At 39.8% G+C, this 23,088-nt stretch overlaps 1 protein-coding gene across 1 annotated transcript in view; it reads left to right on the top strand.

The window, feature by feature from the left end:
* The window catches only part of LOC150085574 (catenin alpha-like), a 707,146-nt gene that overhangs the window by 129,773 nt on the left and 554,285 nt on the right, over positions 1-23,088 (top strand). The window lies entirely within an intron of this gene.

Raw genomic sequence — 23,088 nt, forward strand, 5'->3', positions numbered from 1 at the left:
AGAATCCCATCAGCATTGAGCATGCTCAAATCATACAAGGTTTTATACACCTCAATCAGATCACCTCACAGGTGCCTAGTCTCCAGACACTGTAATTTGCAAAACTTAAGCCTTTCTTCGTAAGAGCAACCCTGTGTTCCATTCACTAATCTTGTTGCCCTTCTCTACTCGTTCCAACAGCTCTACATCCTTCTTAAAATGAAGCCTCCAGACCTGTGTACAGTACTCAAGGTGTGGCCTGACCATTGCCTTATACAAGAGAATAATCACCTCCCTATTCCTGCTAGAAAAATTCCTGTATATCATTGATAAGACACCATGAGCTACTCTTACAGCCCGTCTGCTCTGCTCAGAGAACTTCATATCTGCCTGCACAATTACCCCCAGGTCCTTTTCATTCTCTACCACTGTCAGTGTAGTACCACAGAGTTGATACGTTGCTATTTCCCATATGCATTACTTTACATTTGTCAATGTTAAACTTCATTTGCCACTTTTCAACCCATCTGCTCAACTTTTCTATATCCTGTTGCAGCAGCGTACTGTCATTAGTGTCCTTAACAATCCTGCCAACTTTCGTATCGTCTGCAAACTTGGACATTAAGCTTGGTATACCATCATCAGTATCATTTATAAACACAGAAAACAACAATGGGCCCAACACTAAACCTTGACGGTCTCCACTAATAACATTAGTCCACGATGAGCAGTGTCCATTGATTACCACTCTGTCTTCTCTCATTCAACCATCCATTTATCCATAGCAGCAATTTGCCTCCAATTTTTTCAGCAGTCTTCCATGTGCAACAGTATCAAAAACCTATCTGAGATCCAAATATATGATATCAAAGTTATTCCCTGCATCCAGTTCCTTTGTGAACATATCATAGTATCCAATCAAATTGGTCAGCAAGACTTTCCCTTAACAAAACCATGCTGAGTCCGACCTATAACTGAAGTCTTGTCTAGATGATCCTGCAGTGCTTCTTTAACCAGTGCTTCCATTAATTTTCCTGGAACCGAAGTTAAGCTAACTGGTCTATAATTTCTTGTGTCACCCTTTGTAAATTGTGGTCACATTTGTACATCTCTAGTCCATGGGTACCTCCACTGAGCCCAAAGAAGCTCTCATAATTATGGCTAAGATTTGCTTAATTCCTTTGCTATCTCCTTTAATATAACTGGATAGATCTCATCCACCCAGGGTGCCTTTTTTATGTTTATCTTCAACAATTTCTCCTCCACTTTCCTCTCAGTTATTACAAAATCATCTAGCTCACTGCCAGAGTTAAACTCACCTCTCGCATTCCCCTCCCTGAATTACTCCTCATGTGTGAATATAGATGCAAAATACTCATTTAGTTTGTTAGCCACCTGAGCAGGATCATTAACAGTTGAACCATCAATATCCAGTTGGAACAATCTCATTCATACCTTTCCTTCTAGAGTTTACATAGGTAAAGAACTCTTTGTTGTTTTTCTTTGCATCCTTTGCCAAAGATTTCTCATAATCTTCCTTTGCCTGCCTAATCTTCTTTGTGACTTGGTTACAGACCAGCTTATATCTTTCATAGGCTTCCATGCATTCACCCATTAATTTATATGTATCCCATGCATTTTTCTTGGCGCCTCTGTAGCCAGATGGGAAGGCGCAGCAGTGCCCGTCACCACCAAATACGGAGGATGCGGAAAGATCAGGGAATGACCACCGCATATCCCAGAGCAATATGGTCTTAGTTGCTAATGCTCCTAAAAACTAAATAACAAACAAACAAGCATTTTTCTTCTCTGCAAGATGTCTCATTAGTTCATCTGACATCCATTTAGGCCTAAACCTTGAACAATATTTCTTAGTTGGCATGTAAAGCCTAGTAGCTTTCAAGGTAAATTCTTTGAATACCTCCCATTTTGAATTTGCTGTTGGTAACATCATCAGTTGGTCCCACTGTATAGAATTTAAATACTGTCTCAGACCATCATAGTCGCCTTTACGAAAGCAAAAACCCTTCCCTTTACCCCTGATGGTAGTTACCTCTTTGAGTAAATCCCACTTCACCACACTGTGATCACTGCCACCTAGTGGATCCTTTATCTGCAGATTCTTAATGCATGAAGGATCACTACTGATAATCAGATCAAGAGTATTACTCCCTCTAGTTGCCTCCCAAACATGCTGATGTAGAAAACAATCATCCAATAAATCCACAAAAGCCTTGCTAGTGTATGAGTGACCAACCCACAAATTCCAGTCAATATCTGGGAAATTAAAATCCCCATTATAAGAGTCTCTGATTTACTGGCCCACTCTATTTTCCTGTACAGCGTCATTAGGCCTATAACACACTCCTACTCTTAATTTTGATCTCCCAATGCTTATGTCACACCAAACTGACTCGACACTGCACTGTCCAGCGATGCAGACTGACTTCACTTCCTTGGATTTTATGTTTCTTAACTAATAGTATTACCCCTCCTCCCTTCTTATCCTGTCTATCCTTCCTGTACACATTGTACTCCCCAAATTCCAGTTCTGTATTCCTTATATCTGTGTGATCCCACATCTCTTATATCCCAACAATATCTGCCTTTGATGTTTTGAGCAATACCTCAAATTCATCAAATTTATTTACGAAACTCCTAGCATTGGTGTATATGCAAGTATACATGCACCTGTTCCTATTTTTAGCTACTCTAACACAACCCATGTGTTTACTTGTACCACAATGATTCCCAGCAGTCTCTGAAATACTCTGCATCTTGTTTTCCAGGCTGCTGCTCATTCCAATAGAAGCAATGCAAGAATCACTTTCACCTCTGCCAGTGGCTACTGTTAATCTATTCATCCTTGTATCCCCCCCCAAGCTATCAGTTTTCCAAACTCCTAACACTGCGTCGATAGCATCAGCAAATATTCTTGCACCCTTTCTATTTAAGTGTATCCCATCCCTGTAGAAACAGTCTCTTCTGTTAACAAGTATAGACCAGGCTGAAAAAAAATTCTACCCCTTGAGCCTTGCACTATCTTTCCAGGGCCGAATTGATCGACAAGGCCCTCATCATATACTCCCTCCTATCGTGTCTGGACAGAATTGCAGACACTTTCAAATTCAACCCTAATTCATGGCTTTTTTTCAACAGTGACCTGTACTTATTAAGTAATTCCGTTGTCTCCTATTCTTAATATCATTAGTGCCAACGTCTCCTATTCTTAATATCATTTGTGCCCTTAAAAGATGATATCTGCTCTACAACGTCATCAACCTTTGCCCCTGGCACACATACCCTGGTCCTTTTCCACCTATCGTTTTTACATACCATGTTCCCTGTTTCCCTGACAATAGTCACCAACAACTACTAGTTCCTGTGGGACCAGCAGATTCTGCCTTGGGGGTTGCCGCTGTGTTGCGTGATGATCAAGTGCAAGCTCTGGCGTTGATGTGGGCAGCTGAGAGCTTGATGGGTCCCCTCAATTTAGATTCTGCAAAGGCATCCACCCTGTCCTTCAAGCTCTCATATAGGCCCATAACGCTGAGTTGTCGCCTTCTTTTCTCACACTCCTTACATCACGCACATATAACGACATCCCTCTTGGCAATATCATGTCCCGTACCTGACCCCTTGACGTGGGTACCTGTACGTGGTGAGGGGACCTCCCAGTGCTGCTGCTGCACTTCCAGACTAGCATCACTGCGATCTAACGCCCATACCTTGGTTCCAGGGTTATATCGTTGGAATCTGGCATGTGCAGCCGTGGAATTCGGAATGGGGATCCTGGTGGTTGAGGGGCCCAGCCTTAAGACACCACTTTGGCCCCTGCTTCGACAAGACGGGTGGTCCCGGACCAGCCTGACTGGGATCAATCGGCGGGTGGTTCTTACTGCTAGGGTCAACTGTGTTCCAATAAGTCTCCCTCCCTTTGGTCGTGGGACGGGATCAAGGCTTATTGGAAACGTGGGTATGATGCTCCTGAGCTAATTTGCTGTCGCATTCGTGTACGAAGTACCTGCTAGTTCACGAGGGGACGTGTCCGCTCGTAGGGCTCCGTGGTGGGTGAGGTACTTAGGGCATCTGAAATTTTTATTTTACTCCCATGAGTAATTTAAATCCAATTTTTTCTGAGGCCCGAACAAGACCCCTACCTAATTGATCAGATGAGAATGACACCAATTCTGCCAAAAGAGCCTGAACTGAGGATAAAACACCATCTATAACACCGCTTTTCCTCATTCTCCATTCTACTGGAGAGCACTCAATTGGGAAGATGTCACCCTTCTTCATCCAGAAAGGATCACCAAAATCCGTAAAACGACTGCGTTCTGGCGATCTTTTAGTTGAAACTTCAAGCACAAAGCAAGCAGAAAGAATCCTGAACGCGACATCCATGGGGGGGGAATACCGATCAGTGTAACCCCCACAAAACTTTGAACTCTTCACAAGGTGTCATTTCAGAGTGGGATCTTCTTCATGTCTCTGAAGAAGAGATCTACTCTGAACTAAAAGACCAAGGAGTGACGGCTGTCAAGAGAATATCAATGCGGAAGGATGGGAATCTCATCCCTACCCGAGTTTTCATCCTAATATTTAACACCCCACGGCCTCCAAGTTCCATCAAGGCAGGGTACTTACACTGCCCAGTGAGGATTTATATTCCAAACCCACTGAGGTGTTTCAAATGCCAAAAATTCGGCCACTCACAAACAGCTTGTCGTGATAACCCTGCCTGTGCTCGATGTGGTGCGAAAGACCATGAGAGCAAGGAATGTTCAGCTTCCAAACCGATCTGTGTAAATTGCCAACAAGAACATCCTGCCTACTCTAGAGCATGCCAGCAGTGGAAGGATGAAAAAGAGATCCAAAAACTGAAAACAGAGCTGAATATCTCCTACCCAGAGGCTAGAAAACGCATACAACCAATAAATAGTGGGAAGCCTTCTTATGTTCAGAAGGTTTCTGCGAAGTGCACTATCGGTACATAAACAGAGATGACTGTACCACCAAGAGAGTCGTTCACTCCGATTGAATGCTATTTATCGAGTTCACAAAATCCCATCAAAAAAACACAGTCAGCTGCCACTCCTATATCCGTACCTCCTAGTGCTTCACCACTACCAAAACCAAGTGGTAAAAAAGAGCCACCTGTAATACCAGAAACAATGTATGTAGAAGACAAGGAGATACTGGACGAATCAGTCTTGGAGCTCTTTGTGGAGGAAGAAATGGGCACCGGACAGCGTCCATACTTCCCCAAAAGAGATAAACCCAAGACTGATAAAAGTAAGCCCTCATCAACTCGGAAGCCGCCTGATGGACCCACCAAGCCAAAATAATGGCTAAATTCCTACAATGAAATTGTCGTGGATTCCGGCGAAATACTGATGACATCAAGGCCCTTCTGCAAAAGCATGAGCCAGTTTGCTTTTGCTTGCAGGAGACTAATCTAAAGGCAAATGATAATCCCACCATGCATAACATCACATTTTTTCATAAGAATAGAATTGCGAATGGCCCTGCTCATGGAGGAGTGGCTATCCTTGTGAGTAACCAGACCCCAGTTCAGCCCTTGCTAGTTACAACCAGCATAGAGGCTGTTGCAATTTGCCTTACAGTGGGATTTTTATTAACTGTGTGCTCTATTTATTTGCCACCTGGGACTGACATCTCCCAGGAAGACCTTGATGATCTTGTAATGCAGTTGCCTCTCCCTTTCTTACTTCTCGGGGATTTTAATGGACATAACAACCTTTGTGGTAGTGCTAGCATCAATGGAAGGGGTCGAGTCATAGAGTGTATGCTAAATGACAATGAACTTTCCCTTCTAAATATTGGAATAAACACCTTCTTCCACATGCCTACCTGTACGTTTTTTGCCATTGATCTCTCTATCTGCTCCCCTTCTCTACTCCCTTCACTCACATGGGAAGTGGAGGAGAACCCATACGGAAGTGATCACTTTCCTGTGATAACCTCGTTACACAGTGGAAGACTGTGTCATCCTTTCAGGTTACCACGGTGGAAGACTGATCAGGCTGACTGGACTGCCTTCCAACATCAGGCAAATTTTGACCTCAGTACCGTCAGTCAGGAGCCTATCAATGATGCAGTAACTTACATCACAGAAATTGTTGTCCAAGCAGCTGCGCATGCCGTTCCAAAAATATCTGCTCGGTTTCCACCATTTTCCAACCCATGGTGGAATTCACAATGCACAGCAGCAAAAAAGGCTCAAAACAAAGCATGGGGGATATTCCGCCGATATCCTACTACGACCAACCTTATAGCCTTTAAATGTGCACAAGTCAAAGCACGCTACATCCGCTGTCAGAGTCGAAAGGAATCATGGATCCGTTTTACTTCATCAATTACTCAGTACACTAGTAGTAGTTGGTCTGGGATAAAATCCGGCAAATGAAGGGAAAATATACATCCCATACTTCAGTCCTAGATTATAATGGATGCACTATTGCAGATCCAACTGCAATAGCCAACTCTCTTGGGGAAACATTCTCTAACATCTTTGCGACATCTTCGTATTCCCCAGAGTTCCTGGTCCTGAAACAAAATCGAAAAACAGACACTTAATTTTAAGTCTAAGAGTGTCTATCTCTACAGCGGGTCATTCACTATACAGGAACTGAAAAGAGCTCTCATTCTTTCCAAGGCAAGTGCTGTTGGACCAGATAGCATCCATTATGAAATGATTAAGCATCATTCACCAAAATCTCTGGATCATCTGCTCCTTCTATATAACAGAATCTTTATTGATGAGCAGTTTCCGGATTCCTGGCGCAAGTCAATCGTTCTTGCCTTTGCTAAGCCAGGAAAGGATCCAAATGTCACTACTAATTATCGTCCTATTGCTCTGACTAGCTGTCTGTGCAAAATCCTGGAGAGAGAGTGGTTAATTTTCGTTTAATATGGTATTTAGAATCAAATGACCTTCTCTCCAACGTCCAGTGCGGCTTCTGAAGGAACCGGTCCACTCTGGACCATCTTATTAGACTGGAAACATCCATCCGGGATGCTTTCCTAAAACGTGAACATTTGGTGTCTGTATTCTTTGACATGGAGAAAGCGTATGACACATCTTGGAGATTTGGCATCTTAAAAGATTTGCATAGCCTTGGTCTTAGAGGGCATCTCCCCATTTTTATTAAAAACTTTTTAGCCAATCGATCTTTCCAAGTTCGTGTGGGATCCTCACTCTCTTGTTCCTTCAGCCAAGAGGAGGGAGTACCACAAGGATCAGTATTAAGTGTCATGCTTTTCACCATCAAAGTAAATTCCATCACAGAACAACTTCCTCCAACTGTAAACAGTGCCCTCTATGTTGATGAATTTAGCATATTTTGTCAGTCATGCAATATGACTGACAAAATTCTTGGGACTCGTATTTGATAAAAAGCTGACCTTTCTGGATCACATCCGTCAACTCCATACAAAATGCACAAGAGGCTTGAATATTCTCCACTCTCTCTGCTCTACGTCTTGGGGTGCGGACCGATGCACCCTTCTATGGCTTTACCGTGCGCTTGTACGATCCAGACTAGATTATGGGTCCCTGGTATACGATTCAGCCAGAGACAGTGTACTTTGATGGCTGGATCCTGTCCATCATCAGGCTCTCTGCATCGCTATTGGAGCATGTCGAACATCTCCTGTCCAGAGCTTATACGTCGAAGCAAACAAACCACTGTTATCGCTTCGACGCAAGCAGTTGTCTCTAAAGTATGCTTTAAAACTGAAATCCCTGCCAGACTATCCTACGTGGCCATTCGTTTTTCAGCCACGATGGGGAAATTTGTACAACACCCATAAGACTTCCAATCGTCCTTTTAGTATTCGTCTCCAAGAGCTACTCAAAGAACTTAAGATCAAGGTAGACAAGGTTGCCCAAACACCAAAGCAACCCCTTCCCACTCTGGCATGCTCATGTTCCAGTATGTGACTTGTCGGCGCCTCCGTAGCCAGGTGGGAAGGAGCAGCAGTGCATAGCAGACGCTTCTTGATTAGACCGGGGTTCGAGCCCGTGACCACCAAATATGGAGGATGCGGAAAGGTCAGGGAATGACCACCGCATATCCTCGGAGCAATATGGCCTTATTTGCTAATGCTCTTAAAAACCAAATAATAACAACAACAACTACTCACAGTGATCAGCCAGAAGGGTATCAGATTGTAAAGACTTACATTTTTGTTTTTCTTTTCTCATTATTTTACTTTTACTAGCGTAATACGTTTTTTTTTTTTTTTTATGATACCAAGAATAATGCTATGGTTTACCCTCATATGCCGTTATATTAAATCCAAACTGTGATTCACTGTGGAAGTGTTTTCTCAATCTATTTATAAGTGATGATACACTAAACCTAGATTTGCAAGAATGATGTCAGGTGCATTATATACCCTGTATGATGCAAGTATGCGAACAATTTTATTAGAATTTGATGTAAAAATTTAATAATGACAAATTTTTAAATCCTTAGTGATTTTAACTCATATTAACATTTTATTTATTAATTCTTCTCTTCTTCTTAGAGGCCCAGTTTTCTGCAGGTTTTTTATAATCAAATTTTGAAATGGACTGTGTTTCACGAGATAGAGCAGCCTCTGCAATGTCCTTGTCAGAAATTGCTGGCTATGCCGTTGTTTTTGTAATTTCATTTTTCTTAAAGAAACTTAGTGTTGTTTTCTGATTTAACTTACTTTCATTATGGGTTCTTATTTTATTACAATATTTATTATTATATTTGTGCACCTGTACGGAGACCAAGACAAACAACACATCTAACAATTCACAGAATTTAACATGGTGTTACTAGCTTGCAGAATTATAATACTGAACTTGCTGTAGCGATCGCTACAGAGCGAGTGAATCGATTCAGAAAGTGTCCGAAAAATTTGAATAACAAAAGTGAATCTGAGTCGACTCAGTGAAACTGGCATAAATAAATAAATAAATTTTCTGTTTATACTCTGGCAAGACAACCAAGTCAGTAGAGTTTACAATAAATCGTCAATACAAATATTTATCATATTTAGTAGTCACGGGCTTGAACCCCGATCCACTCAAGGAATGCATGCTATGCACTCTCGCTCCTGACCACTGGGCTACGTCAGGCATCTGATAGCTCAACATAAAGCACACGTTAATATTCTCGGTAATCTGGATTCGCAGCATCGAATTACTTGATGGCTGCATGAAATCAGCACGATGGTCGAATAGTGGGAGGTCTTATAACTGCATAGGTAGGTTACGTACCAGAAAGTTCTGCTGATCTTTCACCGTCCAATCACAATTCCAACCGGACTTGGTGTCGGCCTCTGTCACAGTGACCTCAACCACATAGTATGTTCGAATTAATATTAATCGAGATCAGTACCACATGGTACTGCGAGAATCGCTTAAATTTTAGCCTGATTGGTCAGTAAAATTCACTGGACAACGTGTCCATTCAATAGGTCCTGGAGAGAACACTGCAAATGCTGAAGTTCAATATTTTTTTTCTCTGTAGCTTATCTTCAAGGTTATTTCTGTGATGATTCAATTTTCTGCTTCAGAAAAAAGAACTATATTTTTGCCAGAATATAAAAATTTTGAAAACTGATTTTATAGCAGTTTTTATATCTATAAATAATTTATATTTCAATGAGTGCTTTTTGATTTTCATTGTACTTAAAGGCAAATGGGGAAACAAACTATATTTGAATTTAAAGCTAAATTAATGGATTTATAACATGAGATATATAATGATGCTGTTTTATGCAAATTTTGTTTGCTTTTATATGGTTACATACAAATCTATTGCTATTACTCTAACTGTATGACAAGCATAAAGAATAAAAAAAACATGCCTGCACAAAACAAAATATGGGGACATAGATGATTTATCTATGAGATAAAGATGGTCATGTAGAGATTACATGATTAGCTTATGGTCATAATTAACTTATGATTAGCTTATACTCATAAGATTCTGCACTTCTACAGTTTCCTCAAATCAGGCAGTGCTTGCTCCAGTTCAGGTAGTGACGTCAGTGGTAAGAGAAAAATAAATAAAAATTTTATTATGAATTTGTTTCAGCTCTAAAGACCATTAGATGTTTCCAAGAATGGATTTGCTCCAAAAATACATTAAGTCAGGTATGGCTGATGTCTATGGCTTGTTCCAGTTAATGCTAATCTTGGGAAAAGACTCCAAATACTCTCCTCTCACATGGCATGAATTAGTGCAGCTGATATCAGAGAAATGCACTTTGATCATCATGGCAAGACTTTACTGCTTAGCTTCTGAGCCAAAGCAACAGTTCTTATTAGATCTTCAATTTTCGAACTACTTATATACTACTGATCAAAGAGAGATTATTTGTTAAGAAAAAAATAAAATAAATACATACAACACTTTTATAAGAGGTGCTGTATGTATTTATTTGAAATGGTTTCCCCATGATGACATGAAAGCATCTCAATGTTTCTGCCACTTCTGAAAGTATCGCTGTCTCCAACTGTGATCCAGTTGAGTTCTGCTATCATATTGTTGGAAAAGCTGGAAAGGAATGTTTGTTAAACGTATAGGGCAAGTACTTGTAAAAATGGAAGGTGGAGTATTGCAAAAGTGTTTTTTGGAAAAAAATTCATGAATGGAGGTTCAGCCTGTGCAGGAGCATTGTCATGGAGAAAACAACGGGCGGAATTTTTCTCTCAAATGAATCAGAACCTTCTTTATAATATTTCTGGTTTACCATGTAAGTATTCTGAACTAATTCATAATGAATGACACTCGGAGAGATCAGAATGACCCAAGATTCGGTAGAGAAATCTGGGACCAGGGCTGAAATCAGGATTTTGCTTGACAATGCATCAATGTACCAGGAAAGATTATCTTCAACCTTTCCTGGTGAATTTTTGGTTATAAATTGTATGTGATTTAATTGTAAACTTTTTTTTATATTATGTATTTGAAAATCCATTAAGTATATCATATTGCTTTCATCATATGTATTGTATGTGCATATTGTGTCTGTGTAAAAAAATTTAGAATTTCGGATAATTTCTGAATAAAAATGTAAAAAGATTCCATTTTCCTCATTTATATCAATGTATTTTATTTAGATTATTATATCACTGAAAGACACAGATATCGAGATTCCAAGCCTAAATTTTACAATGTACAACTATTACAAAGTACAACTTTTACAATGTACAACAAATTACAATTAAAAAAAAGAAGGAAAGAAACCACTACAGGAATATGGTGTATAAAATGTACTGTAATATCATATGATTAAATTTTATTTTGTATTGCCTGATCAGTATTAGTCTGGGAAACAATGCTAGGAAACAAATTTATGTAGTATTGATCAAAAGATGGGGGGATGAATGCCATCTGCTTCAGTTGTCCATTCAGTGTATAGGCTAGATCACTGGTTCCCAAAGTGGGCGATACCGCCCCCAGGGGGCAGTGGAACAATCAAGGGGGATGATAGTAGCCTCGGGTGCATTTGGGGGGCGTTTAATAAAAATAAGGGAGCGGTGAAAGCATAAAGAAGGAAGAGAAGATAAGAAAATTTAGAAAAACTATTCGTACATGTTTCACCTGTTGTGTAACATAGTGTAACATTATTTTCCAGGTAAACACACAAAATGCAAGTTATAACCGATCGGCGGTCAAGTCCTCCGACAGGTCTTAACAAGCAAGTACAGGTAGGCGAGCGTGTCAGGCATTGTCAGTGAGTCCATCTTACATCAGCAAGAATATGTGCGTGTATTGACTGGTTGAGAATACGATACTATAAATAGGCATCATGTATGAAATCTAGTTTAGATTGTTTTTGAATTGTGTGACAAGCAGTTAACAATAGTGCAAGTGTAATAGTATTCAATTCAAAAATTTTAATTCATATTTGGTAACTTTGATATTTACAGATTATGGATCATTTGTCATTACAATTTGCATTAAGGACAAACATCCTAGTTCTCTATACAGCTTGATGAGTCAACTTTGCCAGGAAATGAAGCCTTACTTTTAGCATACGTGCGATTCATAAAAGAACAAATTTTTTGTGAAGAATTATTATTTGCTAAAAATTTGAAAACTGATACCAAAGGAGAATCGATATTTCATGCATTAGAAGAGTTTTTTAAAGAAAAAGAAATACCCCTGAGTAATATCTTCTCAGTTGCTACTGTTGGTGCTCCAGCGATGATAGGGTGCTATAGGGGTTTCTTGCATATTTAAAAAAGGCGGTGCCGAATGCATTCGCTGTACACTGTGTCATCCATCGTCAACATTTAGTTGCCAAAAATCTGAGTGAACGCATACATAGGTCATTAGATTATGTCATTAAAGCAATCAACAAAATCAGAATAAATTCATTGAATGGCAGATTGGTTAGACAACTTTGTATTAAAAACGATGAAGAATTCAATCGCTTGCTGCTTCATACAGAAGTTCGTTGGCTATCAAAAGGTACCTGTTTGAATCGGTTTTATAATCTTTTTAACTCCGTGCTAGAGTTTCTAGAAAACAAAGATGATGCTTTACGAGCCAACTTAATTGATTCCAAAAATGACATAGCTTATTTGACAGGCTTGTTTAACAAATTTAATGAAACAAATCTACAATTTCAAGGCGATGAGCTGAATTTAATAAAAACAAAAGCTGTTATTTCTGCGTTTGTGGCAAAACTTCTTCTGTACAAACAACATTTAGGACAAGGGGAATTCAGGCAGTTTCAACAGTAGAAAAATATGATGAAGACTTACTTACCTATTGTCAGCACTTGGATGCTCTCCATTCTAACTTCAATCAACAATTTGAAGATATTTTAAAAATGAACATACCCGATTGGGTTCTAAATCCTTTTTCAAGTACAAACACAGAAGAATCTCCTAAATTACAAGAAGAACTGATAGATGTAACAACGAATGAAGAATTGAAATTTAAATTCAAAGACGGCTACCAAGAATTCTGGCTAAAAAAGCAGCCAGAATTCTGCAAATAGCGAATCGCGGTGATTTAACAATACTGCTGACAAAAATAGAGTCAAGGATTAATACATTGATAGCAGTGCACCAGGTTCATCCTTCCATTAGGATCATTTTTAATGTTATTCGTAATTTTTATTTTCATATTATCCTTCGTTATCTTAATTTTCTGTGTGTAATGCGAATGTTACTATGGTTGATTTTAATAAATAATTTTATAATTTCAAGCTTCAAGGTTTCTTATTTACGACATCTGTATTTACTGTTCTAAGACGTAGGTAGATATATAGATACATAAAAAACGCAAATTTTTTACTATATCTTTCTGTTTGTTCGCTTAAAGAAGGTAGATTTTTCAGGGGAGCGCTGAGTAATTTTTTTTCTGAAAAGGGGGTGGTAAGACAAATAAGTTTGGGAACCTATGGGCTAGATTATGGGAGAATCTGCTGATATATAGTAGTGTCTGGAAAGACAGTAGCAGATCCTACACGACTTTGATTTTGAGGCATCTGAGTGAACTAGCAGGAAGTAAGTGTTGAGCTGGTTTTTTTTTTTTTTTTTATGTAAACCCCAAACATGAGAGGCATTAGAACCTATAGTACTTAGTACTGTGCTTGGGTAGGAGGTTGAGAAGACGAAAGAAGATATTTGTTGACATTGGACTTGAACTTCTGTAGACTGTAATTTTCAGGAAATACGTATGAAGGAAGGTTGTTCCAGAAAACAGCAGTTCAATGAATAAACGAGGAAGATGAAAAGTTGGTCCTGTGAGTTTGAAGTTGGACAGTAAATGGATGTTGGCTGGTGACGGCATTTGTTCGGACTGTTTTGAAAGAGAGAACGGGAATTATAGAAGCTAATTCAGAAGAACAGTGCTCATGGAAGTATCTGTAGAAGAGGCATGCAGCAGAAACAGTACGTCTGTGAGTCAGCAAGTGGAGAGACTCTGTTAGAGATCAATCATTAATTAACCTAACTGCCCTCTTCTAAATGGAATCAAGAAGCCTGAGAGAGGTTTTGGGGGCACCACCCCAAATGTGGGAACAATATTCCATGGCAGGGCGGATTTGCAATTTATACAGAGTGAGCAGCTGTTTGGAAGAAAAGTAACGCCGAGAGCCAAAGAGAAAAACAAGTTTTTTGGATGCAGAGAAAGCAATATTTGTAATGTGCTTGTGCCAAGAGAGATTAGAAGTCAGGGTAATCCCCAAAAGAGATATATCATTTTGCCTAGAAATTGGAGTGTCACCAAAGATAAGTACAAAAGCAGAAGAATCCTTTTTGCGATATATAAGACAAGACTGAGTTTTAGAAAGATTCAAATCAACTAAGTTATCTTTGCCCCAATGGAGAATTACCTGGAGGTCAGCATTTAAGGAATTGGTAGCAGATATTCGAGAAGTTGAAGCTAATTGAGCAGGGCAAGGTTTCTCAAAATGGAATGCAATGTGCTATCATCGGCAAAACTATGGATAGGATTTCCAGTCAGTGGAAGAAGATCATTAACATATACAAGAGGAAAAGAGTGGGGGAAAGAACTGAGCCTTGGGGGACACCGGCATTAGTGGAGAAGCTAGAAGAAAGAGAGCCATCTACCATCACCCTCAGTGAGCGATAAGAGAGAAAACTGGATAACCAATTACTAAAAACAGTTGGCAAACCATAAGATGGAAGCTTGTTTAGGAGACCTTTATGCCAAACACGATCAAAAGCCTTTGAGATGTCAAGAGCAACTACTTGTGTTCCACCAAACCTTTCCATTGAATTAGTCCATAAATGGGTAACATAAGCCAGAATATCACCAGTGGATCGACATTGACGGAATCCATAGTGGCGATCGCTGATCAGACGGAAGGTTTCTAGGTAGTTTAAGAGTTGGCGGTTAATTGATTTCTCCATTACTTTAGAAAGAGTAGAAGTAATTGCAATGGGACGATAATTGGATGGGAGGGATTTGTCACCCTTTTTAGGAACTAGCTGGATATGAGCAAATTTCCAAGCAGAAGGAAAAACACCTTTGGAATAAGAAAGTGAATAAAGGTGGCATAGAATAGGAGTAAGTTCAGGAGCACAGGTTTTGAGAACAAGTGGAGAAATACTATCGGGACCTGGAGCTTTCTTAGCATCAAGATTCATCAAAATCCTTCTGACATCCTTTTGACGGAAGACCACAAGAGGCATTGAATGGAGCATGTTGGGAATGGTGGGAGGTGTTTTACCAAGATCATTAATATATGAGTTGGAAGAAAAATGGGATGCTAGCAGGTCAGCTTTATCCTTGGCTGAAGTGACAACAGAACCATCTGGTTTGGACAGAGATGGGATCAGAGATGGGCAAAAGTTGCGGCCAATAGCTTTAGCAAGGGACCAGATTGCTCAGCTACCATTAGGGCAAGAAGCAAGTTTTCTACTCTTAGCCTGTTCAAACTCTAGTTTGGGCTGATTAATAACTGCTTTACAATTGTTGCGAGAGCTTTGATGTAGGCAGAAAATGAAACTGAAGAATTAGAAACAAGCCAATTACGATATGCAACATTCTTCTCTTGAACAGCCTTAGCACATATATTGGAAAACCAAGGTTTAGATAAAGGACGAAATTTTAAAGTGGAGTGTGGGATAAAGGATTCCATTCCTGCAAGAATAATTTCACTGACACGATCTGAGCAAATGTTGACTTCAGAAGTTTTGAAACAGTAATCCGACCAAGGAAAAGAAGAAAAGAAATCTCGCAGATCATCCCATTCTGCATTCTTGTAATGCCAAACAACACGAGGTTGGGAATAGCCACGAGATAATGGCTCCATTGGAGAAGAGACAATCACCAAGTTGTGATCTGAAGTGCTTAAAGGACCTCTCACTTCGACCGTGTACTTAGAAGGGTTGTTTGTGAGAAAAATATCAAGCGTGTTGGCTGTATGATTAGGATTGTCCGGTATTCTTGTAGGTAAATGAACAATCTGTGCAAGGTCATTAGTAATTGCAAAAGCCTCAGCATCTCGACCAGCTGGGTCGGTGTGACTAGAAAAAGGAAGCCAGCTGGAGTTATGAACATTAAAATCACCAAGGAAAATTACCTCACTGTTAGAAAAGTTGTAAAGAGAGGAAGTCAAAAAGCTCCAAGTGATTAGTGGAGTTGGGAGAACGGTAGAGACAACAGATGAATTTGACACAATGAGGTAGAAAGATTTTAAGCCAGAGAAGATCAAAGAGAGTAAATTCCAAATTGCCAAGTCTCTGACAGGGAATATCAGAACGGACATATGCACAAGTACCACCTTTGAGGTGAAAGGAATCATACAGCGAATAATTTGGGCATCTGTGATGACCTGTAGTTGAATCAACTGATAACTGAGATTCTGTTAGTAAAAGTACATGGGGTTTGGCAGACTGCAAGTGAAAATGGATATTGTTGAGATTAGAATTGAGACCACGTATATTTGTGAAATGAATTAGGAAGTGCTTGGGAGGTTTAGATCTTTTTGATTAGTGTTCTCAGTAGAGCTGCAAGTAGACAGAAAATGGAGTACAGCCACTCCCTGGCTTACGTAATACTCAACTTACGGAAATTTGACTTTACGTGAGTTTTTGCTGGCTGGGACAAACTTAAAAAATCGTGGAAGCATATTTTGCATCCCGTAGGAATAAATGGAGGTATTGTGAAAATATCGTAATGTGAACCCAATAAGACATTGTTTTTTTGGTAATTCGTTCCAAGACCTTGGAAGTTGAAATTTTCGCTATATAACTAAGCCATTTATCTCTCTAAAAGGTCGTTTTTATAATGGAAATTGCACTACACTTTCATCGTTATCCTATGTTCCATTATAAGAATCAATTTTGAATGCCTTTGTGATATTTTTCAAAAACACATTTCTGGAGGTCATGACCATAAAACAATAAAAAAAAATTTGTATTTTCTGGTTTATTGGGTTTTTCTGTTAGCAAAATCTATTATAAATGAGTAGTAAAGAGTGTCAAGAAATTAGTTGCCAACTCAGTGTTCTGATGGGCAACTATGAGAGCATGAGGTGTAGGGTAAATGCCCTTGAAGAAATTAATATGAGGGGCCCCACAAGCTCTCAGCTGTCCAGCTCAACGACAGAGCTCACTCCTGTACATCAGGCAAAACAGAGGCCATCTCCAAGCTAGAATGCGCTGGTCCCAAAGGAACTAGTTATTGTTGGTCACTCTATTGTCAGGGAGACAGGGAATATACTATGCAAGAAGGATAGGTGGAACAGAACCAGGGTATGTCTGCCAGGGACCCTGGTCTTGTTCTCAACAAATACAGGTCATTGTTGAAAAAAAGTCGTGGGTTAGGGTTGAATGTGAAAGTGTCTGCAATTTCCAGGCTGCTGCTCATTCTAATAGAATGAGCAGCAGCCTGGAAAGCAAGGTAATGTAGATTTCCAGGACTGCCGGGAGTCATAGTGGAACAAGTAAATATGTGGGCTGTGTTAGGGTAACTAAGAGTAGGAACAGGTGCATATATACTTGCATGTACACCAATGCTGGGAGTATAGGTTATAAATTTGATGAGCTTGAAGTATAGTCAAGACATCAAAGGCAGATATTTTTGGGATATCAGAGACGTGGTGTCACACTGATATAAGCAGTGCAGAATTGGAATTTTAAGGAGTACAATGTGTACAGGAAGGATAGACAGGACAGGAAGGGAGGAGGGGTTATGCTGTTAGTTAAGAAACACATAAAATCTAAGGGAGTGCATCCAATTGATGTTGGTGGACAATGCAGTGTTCAGTCTGTTTGGTGTGAAATAAGCACTGGCAAAGTAAAAATGAGAGCAGGTGTGTGTGTTATAGGCCTAATGAGTATAATGAGCAATTGTGTAGAGAAATAGTGGGGCAGTAAATCATAATGTCTTATAATGGTGGATTTATTGGATGACTGTTTTCTACAGCAACATGTTGGAGAAGCAACCAGAGGGAGTAATACTTTTGATCTGATTATCAGCAGTGATTATTCATGCATTAAGAATCTGCAGATAAAGGAACCACTGGGTGATAGTGATCACAATGTAGTGATGTGGGAATTACTTAAAGATGTAACTACCATCAAGGCTAAAGGGAAGGACCTTTGCTTTCGTAAAGGTGACTACAATGGTCTCAGACAGTTTTTAAATTCTGTACAGTGGGATCAACTGATGATGTTACCAATGTTGAATTCATTCTAAATGGGAAGCCTTCAGGGACTTAATTTTGGAGGCTACTAGGCTTTTCATTCCAACTAAGAAATACTGTTCGAGGTTTAGGACTAAATGGATGTCAGATGAATTAATGTGGCTCTTGGCACAGAAGAAGAATGTATGGGATGCATATAAAGTATCAGGTGACACAGAAGACTATGGGAGGTTTAAACTTGTCTGTAATTAAGTCACAAAGAAGGTTAGGCAGGCAAAGGCAGATTACGAGAAATCTTTGGCAAAGGATGCAAAGGAAAACAGCAAAGAGTTTTTTACTTATGTAAACTCTAGAGGGAAAGGGATGAAGATTGGACCACTTAATATAATGATGGGTTGACTATTGATGATCATGCTCAGGCAGTTGATAAACTGAATGAGTATTTTGCCTTTACATTCACACATGAGGAGTCATTCAATGAGGGGAGTGCCAGAAGTTTATCAAATGCTAACAGGTAGCTAAGTGATTTTGTAATAACTGAGAGCAAAGTGGAGGAGAAATTGTTGAAGTTAAACATAAGGAAGGCACCTGAGGTGGATGAGATCTATCCAGTTATATTAAAGGAGCCAGCAAAGGAAGTAAGCAAACCCTTAGCTATAATTATGAGAGCTTCCTTGGACTCGGGAGGTCCCCATGGACTGAAGGTGTGCAAATGTATCGCCAATTCACAAAGAGGGTTCAAAAGGTGACACATAGTAGTAGTAGTAGTAGTAGTGGCACTTGATGCAAGAAAGCAAGTGTAGGAGCTTATGCAGCATCAGCCAAAAAAAAAAAAAAAATCACACCATACCCTCCAATTGCCTGTCCAGTTCCTCCTTAAATTTATTTAACCTATCAACTTCCACAACGACAGATGGAAGTTTGTTCCAGCAATTAACCACCTGCTGGCTAAAGGCAAATTTCCGCACATCTATTCTACATCTATCCTTTCTTAATTTGAACTTATGTCCCCGTAGGTTCGTATTCTGAACAAGTGGGAGGATCCCATCAGAATTCAGCGTGCTCAACCCATTCAAGGACTTATAGACCTCAATCAGATCACCGCGCAGGTGCGTAGTCTCCAGCCACTGCAATTTGCAGAACTTAAGCCTCTCTTGGTAAGAGGATCCCTTCATTCCCCTCACCAATCGTGTTGCTCTTCTCTGTACACGCTCAAGCAAATCTACATCCTTCCTAAAATGAGGCCTCCAGACCTGTACGCAGTACTCAAGGCGTGGCCTGACCATTGCCTTATACAGAGGGACAATCACCTCCTTTTCCCTGCTAGCAAAATTCCTATATATCATTGACAAAACCCCATGACCTGCCCTAGCAGCCTGTCTACATTGCTCAGAAAACTTCATATCTGACTGCACAATTACTCCCAGGTCTTTTTCATTTTCTACCACCTTAAGTGTAGTACCACACAGTTGGTACGTTTCTCTGGGGTTACTTCTACCCATATGCAGTACTTTGCATTTGTCAAGGTTAAACTTCAGTTGCCACTTCTTAGCCCATCTGCCCAAATTATCTAGATCCTGTTGCAGTAGCACACTGCCATTACTGCCATTAACAACCCTGCCAACCTTCGTGTCATCTGCAAACTTCGACATTAAGCCTGATATACCTTCATCAATATCATTGATAAATATACAAAACAGCAGTGGACCCAACACCGAACCCTGTGGGACTCCACTAATAACATTAGTCCACGAAGAGCAGCACCCATTGATTACCACCCTCTGTCTTCTCCCACTTAACCATCCTTTTATCCATTGTAGCAACTTACCCTTAATACCATTCTGCTCCAATTTGTACAGTAGTCTTCCATGCGCAACAGTGTCAAAAGCTTTCCTGAAATCCAAGTATATGATATCAAAATTATTTTTTGCATCCAGTTCCTTTGTGACCACATCATAATAACCAATCAAATTTGTCAGACAAGACTTTCCCTTAACAAACCCATGCTGTGTCTGAATTATTGCTGCAGTCTTGTCTAGATGATCCTGCAATACATCTTTAACCAGTGACTCCATTATTTTACCCGGAACAGAAGTTAAACTAACTGGTCTGTAATTATTCGTGTCACCCTTCGAACCTCCTTTGTGAATTGGGGATACATTTGCACATCTCCAGTCCGTGGGAACCTCCCCTGAATCCAAGGATGCTCTCATAATTATGGCTAAGGGTTTGCTTAGTTGCTTTGCCGCCTCCTTTAATATAACTGGATAGATCCCATCCGCCCCAGGTGCCTTTCTTATGTTTAACTTCAACAATTTCTCCTCCACTTTGCTCTCAGTTATTACAAAATCATTAAGCACACTGCTACAATTTGATAACCTTCTTCCATTTTCATACTGTAATGATTCCTCACGTGTGAATGTAGATGCAAAATACTCATTCAGTTTGTTTGCTATCTGAGCAGGATCATCAACAGTCGAACCATCGATGTCAAGTGGACCAATCATATTCAGCCCCTTCCTTTTAGAGTTTATATAAGTAAAGAAATCCTTGCTGTTTTTCTTAGCATCTTTTGCCAAAGATTTCTCGTAATCCGCCTTTGCCTGCCGAACCTCCTTTGTAACCTGATTACAGACTAGCTTATATCTGCTACAGGCTTCTGCGTCGCCTGATAATTTATATGCATCCCATGCATTTTTCTTCTCTGTCACGAGTCTCATTAGTTCATTTGATAACCATTTAGGCCTAAACCTTGAACAATATTTCTTCATCGGTATGAAAAGTCTAGTAGCTTCCACGATTAATTCCTTGAATGCTTCCCACTTAGAATTTACTGTTTGTAACATCGTCAGTCGATCCCACTGTACAGAATTTAAAAACTGTCTGAGACCACTGTACTCACCTTTACGGAAGCAAAAACCCTTTCCTTTACCCCTGACGGTAGTTACCTCTTTGAGTAAATCCCACTTCAGCACACTGTGATCACTGCCACCTAGTGGTTCCTTTATCTGCAAATTCTTAATACACGAATGATCACTGCTGATAACCAGATCAAGAGTATTACTTTCTCTGGTTGCCTCTCGAACATGCTGCTGCAGAAAACAATCATCCAATAAATCCACAAAAGTCTGACTAGTGTGTGAGTGACCAACCCACAAGTTCCAGTCAATATCTGGGAAGTTAAAATCCCCCATTATAAGACATTCTGATTTACTGGCCCACTCTATTTCTCTGTACAATTGTTCATTGTACTCATTCGAGTCATTAGGCCTATAACACACTCCTACTCATGTTAGTTTAACTTGTGTTCCAGGGAAAATAATGGAATCACTCGTCAAAGAAGCATTGCAGGATCATCTAGACAAGGTGGTAGTAATAGTTAAGACCCAGCATGGGTTTGTTAAACGTTTGTTAAATTGTTGTTGACCAATTTGATTGGATACTATGATGTGGTCACAAAGGAACTGAATGCCAAAAATAATTTTGATATCACATACTTGGATTTCAGGAAAGCTTTTGATACTGTTGCACATGGGAGACTGCTGCACAAATTGGAGAGGTATGGCATTAAGGGTAAGTTGCTAGTGTGGATAAAGGGATGGTTGAGTGGGAGATTACAGAGAGTGGTAATCAATGGACACTGCTCTTCATGGACAAATGTTGTTAGTGGAGTTAGGGTTTGGTGTTGGTCCCATTGTTGTTTTATATTTATCAATGATATATCAGGTTTAATGTCCAAATTTGCAGATGATACAAAGGTTGGCAGGGTTGTTAACGACAGTAAAGACAGTATGCTACTGGATCTAGATAAGTCGGGAAAATGGGCTGAGAAGTGGCAACTGAAGTTTAACATTGACAAATGCAAAATACTGCTTGCGGGTAGCGATAACGTACCAACTGTGTGGTACTACACTCAGGGAAGTGGAAAGTGAAAAAGACTTGGGGGTAATTGTGCAGTTAAATATGAAGTTCGCAGAGTAGTGCAGATGGACTGCCAGGGCAGGTCAATGGAGTCTTGTCAATGATATAAAGGAATTTTGCTAGCAGGGACATGGAGGTGATTATCCCATTATACAAGGCAATGGTCAGGCTGTACCTAGAGTACTGTGTACAGGTCTGGAGACCTCATTTTAGGAAGAATGTGGAGTTGCTAGAACAAGTATAAAGAAGGGCAACAAGATTGGTGAAGGGAACAAATTGGTGCTCTTACCAAGAAAATCTTATGTTCTGCAAATTGCAGCTCCTGGAGGGTAGGCACCTGCGAGGTGATCTGATTGAGGTGTATAAGGCCTTGAGTGGGTTGAGCAAGCTGAAAGCTTGCTCAACCCATTCAAGGCCTTATACACTTTAATCAATGAGATTCTTGATCAGACTAAGAACTTGAGGTTACACAGTTTCAAATTGAGGAAAGATAGTTGTAGAATCGATGTGCAGAAATTTGCCTTTAGCCAGTGGGTAGTTGATTGGTGGAAGAGGCTTCCATCTTTTGTTGTGGAAGCTAATAGCCTAAATAAATTTAAGGCTGAGCTGGACAGGCATTTGGAACGAATGGAGCGGTGAAATGGGTGATTTTTTTTTTTTTTTTTTTTTTTGCCAATGCTTCATAAACTTGCTTTCTTGCATCATATGCCTTTGCTAATGCTAAACTCGATCTTATTACATTTGTGATAATACCGATAACTGGAATTCTGTGGGTTTTTACGCTACGGTATTATGGTGAAATGAGTTTCCCTTCACTGAAATCTTCAAACATATAAAAAACATACATAAATTTTCAGAATCTTCTCTTCATTCCTATTTACTTATTACAATGGTGATGGGAAAGGAACCAACAGAAAGTACAAGTGCTAGCAAACGAAACAAAATTGATTTAGAAATGAAGATGATTAATTAAGAATTACAAAGCAGGTCAAAGTTTGTCATCTATTGCACGGAATTAGCACTTTCCGGTTTATATTGGGC

Source organism: Mastigoproctus giganteus, chromosome 5, assembly GCF_048544385.1.
Source record: "Mastigoproctus giganteus isolate SK-2022 chromosome 5, ASM4854438v1, whole genome shotgun sequence".
NCBI classification, from domain to species: Eukaryota; Metazoa; Arthropoda; class Arachnida; order Uropygi; family Thelyphonidae; genus Mastigoproctus; species Mastigoproctus giganteus.